Here is a 6,000-nt window from a genome sequence, read left to right as displayed (position 1 = left end):
TTAAAAAAAAGATAAATTGGATGATTTTATTATGTATTAGCAATCAAAATTATTTTTTTATGACAACTTTATTGAAAAAGGACCTTTTCATGAGATAAAGCGTCCTTGATTCCTTTCTGAATCGGTGAGAGACTGTTGAAGAATCCTACATAGTTATCCGTGAGGATTTTGACGAATTTCCCCGTTAGGAGTTAGTGCTGTCAGTGCGCCTCATGCTGTGCCCTGTAGGCATTACTTAAGGTTCTTTGCAGCGTCCCTTCGGCCCCTAGCTGCGACCCCTTTCATTCCTTTTACTGTACCTCCATTCATATTCTCTTTCTTCCATCTTACTTTCCACCCTCTCTAACAATTGATTCATAGTGCAACTGCTTTGAGGTTTTCCTCCTGTTACACCTTTCAAACCTTCTACTCTCAATTTCCGTTTCAGCTCTGAATGACCTCTTAGGTCCCAGTCCTGGTCCTTTGGCCTAAACTCTATAGTCCATTCCATTCCATTTTGAAAAATGTCTTTTATTATTTGGAGAGATTAATCAAAGGCTCAGTCGTATTTAAATTTTTATCGGAACACACGAAGTATATATTTATATTTTCGGTTATATGGCGCGCGACTTTAATTTTTTTTTTTTTTTTACTTTTTTTTAAACTGGAATGGAGAAATCAAAAGCAAAAAATAAATCTCGCATATGGAACGTTTGCAAGAGAGAAATAATCTAGTTGCCAACGACGAGAACCCCTCTTCAACATGCCTCTGAATTTCACGTTCCAGCGAATTGCAGAAATATTGCAGTCGTGTATTTAGAAGTTTGAATGGCATTTTGAATTGCAGAAATATTGCAGTCGTGTATTTAGAAGTTTGAATGACATTTTGATGAGGTCTGTTCTGCCGATTGTACTGTTGTATTGTACATAGAATTTAGGCCAAAGGCCAAGCACTGGGACCTATGAGGTCATTCAGCGCCGAAAGGGAAACTGAGAGTAGAAGTTCTGACAGGTGTAACAGGAGGAAAACCTCAAAGCAGTTGCACTATGAAACAATTGTTAGGAGAGGGTTGAGGAAAGTAGGATGGAAGAAAGAGAATATGAAAGGAGGTACAGTAAAAGGAACGAAAGTAGTTGCAGCTTGGGGCTGAAAGCACGCTGCTAAGAACCTTTAGTAATGCCTACAGTGCACCGCCTGAGGTGCACTGACGGTACTACCGCCCTACGAGGGTTCTGCTGATTGGTTGATGGACAAGTTAATCTTTTTTTTTAATAATTGTATAGCATTGTTTATCCTAAATCTTTATCCTGATTCGTGTATAATTAATATTTATGATCAATATCTCTTCATCTCTTCATTCAACTTGACAGATGTTACCCTCAGGAGCCTTCATGACGAAAGTAGACTCCTTCACCGGACCTTCACTAGATGTGAGTTCTTTCGTTTCTTGTTGGGCCTTCACAATATCGACACAGTCTGTTGAAAGTTGGTATCTAAATTGCAATACTTTTGGCATTCTATATATATATATATATATATATATATATATATATATATATATATATATATATATATATATATATATATATATATATATATATATATATATTTGTTCGTTCATTTTTGAGGGCTTCATGAGGAAAGTAGGTCCTTCACGGGGCCTTCACTAAATGTGAGTCCTTTCGTTTCTGCTGGGCCTTCACATTATGGACACATTCTGTTGAAATTCATTACTTAAATTGAAACACTTTTAGCATTTTATTATTCAATTGATCAATATATTAATTAATTAATTTATTTATTTATTTATTTATTTACTCCTATATTTCTTTATTTATTTGTTAGTTCATTCAATTTTGAAGGACCATCCCCCTTCGTGGGCCTTCACAATTTGACACAGTCTGGTGAAGATCCGTATTTCAACTGCAATCACTGTAGCATTTTATTTATGTACATATTTATGTTTTCATGTATTTATTTGTCTATATTTTTATTTACTTATTCATTCATTTACTTATTCATTTTCGAGGGACCATCCCACCTTTCTGACCCTTTTCACGAATTTCCTCTCTGGGCGACCTCATGCAATCAGTACCACCTCTTTAAGTGTCCATCAGACCTTGGAGATCTGTCCATTCATCTGCCATCTACAAAATAATAGTTTTCTTTTAAACTCTACCTCGTCGAGGCCCTGTCATTTCTGGGGGGGTGTCTTTCATCATCCAGGAAGCGAGGGTGTACCTGGGAGGTATTAGTAGTGAAGAGTGTAGAGTGTGTGTGTGTGTGTGTGTGTGTGTGTGTGTGTGTAGGGGTATTCGATACGCTGGTGATAAGCCTTTGTGTAGGCTTTTTGAAAGTTTTCTAGGGTGTTCATCTATATATATATACATACATATATATATATATATATATATATATATATATATATATATATATATATATATATATACATATATATATATATATATATATATATATATATATATATATATATATATATGTATATATATATATATATATAATATAAAAGAAAATAGTTCAACTTGAAATCTTTCCCCTCTCTGAGGACCAGATGAAACTCGACAACGATTTTCTCTTTCCAACAATTGTTGTCAGGAAGAGAATGACTATTCAATACGTTCTGGGCAGAGGAAAGACCCACTACACGTATTATTGGGCACGGAGGACTGCCCAAGCATCACACAGGCATTTAAAAGGATCGTTGGCATAATTGGTTTCTGTTTTGAATGGCAGAGACAAAATCTCCTAAAAATCCGGTTATTGTGACTGGGATTGATGGTGAATTTATTGCGCTGCGATGTGGATGCCTTTGTGCATGCATGCATGCATGCATGAATAACCGGAAATGAATGTATGTATATTTATCAGCTGTTACCTTGAAAATAATTGTTTTGTGTGTATTAGAAATCTAAAATAATTTTTAGATGATAACTCTGTTGATAAAGGCTCTTTCTGCAAAATATCCAAACATTTTGTATAGTTATCATTTATTACTTGAAAAGAAGGTATTTGGATGATTCCATAGAAATTAGATATCAAAAATATTTTTATGACAACTCTTTATTGATGAGGGTCTTTTAGCATACATGTACAAACATGAGTTTTTTGTGTATTTATCATTTGTTACCTTGAAAAGAACCTAAATTGGATGATTTTATATGCATTAGAAATCAAAAATATTTTTTTTATGACAACTCCTTATTGATAAAGACTCTTTCTGCATAAATATCCAAACATGAATGTTTGTATATTTATCAGTTATCACATTAAAAAGAAGATAAATTGGATGATTTTATTATGTATTAGCAATCAAAATTATTTTTTTATGACAACTTTATTGAAAAAGAACCTTTTCATGAGATAAAGCGTCCTTGATTCCTTTCTGAATCGGTGAGAGATTGTTGAAGTATCCTACATAGTTATCCGTGAGGATTTTGACGAATTTCCCCGTTAGGGGTTAGTGCCGTCAGTGCGCCTCATGCTGAGCGCTGTAGGCATTACTTAATGTTCTTTGCAGCGTCCCTTCGGCCCCTAGCTGCGACCCCTTTCATTCCTTTTACTGTACCTCCGTTCATATTCTCTTTCTTCCATCTTACTTTCCACCCTCTCTAACAATTGATTCATAGTGCAACTGCTTTGAGGTTTTCCTCCTGTTACACCTTTCAAACCTTCTACTCTCAATTTCCCTTTCTGAGCTGAATGGCCTCTTAGGTCCCAGTCCTTGTCCTTTGGCCTAAACTCTATAGTCCATTCCATTCCATTTTGAAAAATGTCTTTTATTATTTGGAGAGATTAATCAAAGGCTCAGTCGTATTTAAAATTTTATCGGAACACACGAAGTATATATTTATATTTTCGGTTATATGGCGCGCGACTTTAATTTTTTTTTTTTTACTTTTTTTTAAACTGGAATGGAGAAATCAAAAGCAAAAAATAAATCTCGCATATGGAACGTTTGCAAGAGAGAAATAATCTAGTTGCCAACGACGAGAACCCTCTTCAACATGCCTCTGAATTTCACGTTCCAGCGAATTGCAGAAATATTGCAGTCGTGTATTTAGAAGTTTGAATGGCATTTTGAATTGCAGAAATATTGCAGTCGTGTATTTAGAAGTTTGAATGACATTTTGATGAGGTCTGTTCTGCCGATTGTACTGTTGTATTGTACATAGAATTTAGGCCAAAGGCCAAGCACTGGGACCTATGAGGTCATTCAGCGCCGAAAGGGAAACTGAGAGTAGAAGTTCTGACAGGTGTAACAGGAGGAAAACCTCAAAGCAGTTGCACTATGAAACAATTGTTAGGAGAGGTTGAGGAAAGTAGGATGGAAGAAAGAGAATATGAAAGGAGGTACAGTAAAAGGAACGAAAGTAGTTGCAGCTTGGGGCTGAAAGCACGCTGCTAAGAACCTTTAGTAATGCCTACAGTGCACCGCCTGAGGTGCACTGACAACCTACCGCCCTACGAGGTTCTGCTGATTGGTTGATTGGTCAAGTTAATCTTTTTTTTTATTAATTGTATAGCATTGTTTATCCCAAATCTTTATCCTGATTCGTGTATAATTAATATTTATGATCAATATCTCTTCATCTCTTCATTCAACTTGACAGATGTTGCCCCCAGGGAGCCTTCATGACGAAAGTAGACTCCTTCACGGGACCTTCACTAGATGTGAGTTCTTTCGTTTCTTGTTGGGCCTTCACAATATCGACACAGTCTGTTGAAAGTTGGTATCTAAATTGCAATACTTTTGGCATTCTATATATATATATATATATATATATATATATATATATATATATATATATGTATATATATGTTTGTTCGTTCATTTTTGAGGGGCTTCATGAGGAAAGTAGGTCCTTCCCGGGGCCTTCACTAAATGAAAGTCGCTTCGTTTCTGTTGGGCCTTCACAATATCGACACATTCTGTTGAAATTCATTACTTAATTTGAAATAATTTTAGCATTTTATTATTCAGTTGATTAATATATTAATTAATTTATTTATTTATTTATTTATTTACTCCTATATTTCTTTATTTATCTGTTAGTTCATTCAATTTTGAAGGACCATCCCCCTTCGTGGGCCTTCACAATATGGCAGTCTGGTGAAGGTTCGTATTTAAATTGCAATCACTGTAGCATTTTATTTATGCACATATTTATTTTTTCATGTATTTATTTGTCTATATTTTTATTTAGTCATTCATTTACCTATTCATTATCGAGGGACCATCCCAACTTTCTGACCCTTTTCACGAATTTCCTCTCTGGGCGACCTCATGCAGTCAGTACCTCCTCTTTAAGTGTCCATCAGACCTTGGAGATATGTCCATTCATCTGCCATCTACAAAATAATAGTTTTCTTTTAAACTCTACCTCGTCGAGGCCCTGTCATTTTGGGGGGGGGTGTCTTTCATCATCCAGGAAGCGAGGGTGTACCTGGGAGGTATTAGTAGTGAAGGGTGTAGAGTGTGTGTGTGTGTGTGTGTGTAGGGGGTATTCGATACGCTGGTGATAAGCCTTTGTGTAGGCTTTTGAAAGTTTTCTAGGGTGTTTATCTATATATATATATATATATATATATATATATATATATATATATATATATATATATATATATATATATGTGTGTGTGTGTGTGTGTGTGTGTGTGTGTATTCTATTCTATGAGGAGAGAGAGAGAAACTATATCGTTCATAGAACGGAAAATTGAACGGAGTTTTTATTTTATAAACTGGCGCAATTTACCTCTCTCCATCTACGCTATTTCGAAGCTTTTGGGAATATAAAGGGGCGCGCCGAAATCGTACAAAGTAAAAGGAAGCCATATTTAACGGAAAACTGATTGCCAAAAGAAATTCCGGAATGATGTGTGTGGAATATTTGGGTCCATTTTGCCTGTGCTGAAGAAGGTTTAATTTTTTTTGAAGGTTTAATTTTTTTTATTGAAGGTTTAATTTTTCTTTTACTGAAGGTTTGATTTTTTTACTGAAG

The 6,000-nt window shown here is 35.2% G+C and overlaps 1 protein-coding gene across 2 annotated transcripts in view; it reads right to left on the bottom strand.

The window, feature by feature from the left end:
- Window positions 1–6,000, bottom strand: part of LOC136831185 (bestrophin-2a-like) — a 302,394-nt gene that overhangs the window by 234,399 nt on the left and 61,995 nt on the right. The window lies entirely within an intron of this gene.

Source organism: Macrobrachium rosenbergii, chromosome 48 (assembly GCF_040412425.1).
Source record: "Macrobrachium rosenbergii isolate ZJJX-2024 chromosome 48, ASM4041242v1, whole genome shotgun sequence".
In the NCBI taxonomy this organism is placed as follows: Eukaryota; Metazoa; Arthropoda; class Malacostraca; order Decapoda; family Palaemonidae; genus Macrobrachium; species Macrobrachium rosenbergii.
Note: the sequence above shows the minus strand (reverse complement) of the source record. Positions and strands in the feature narration are given on the sequence as shown.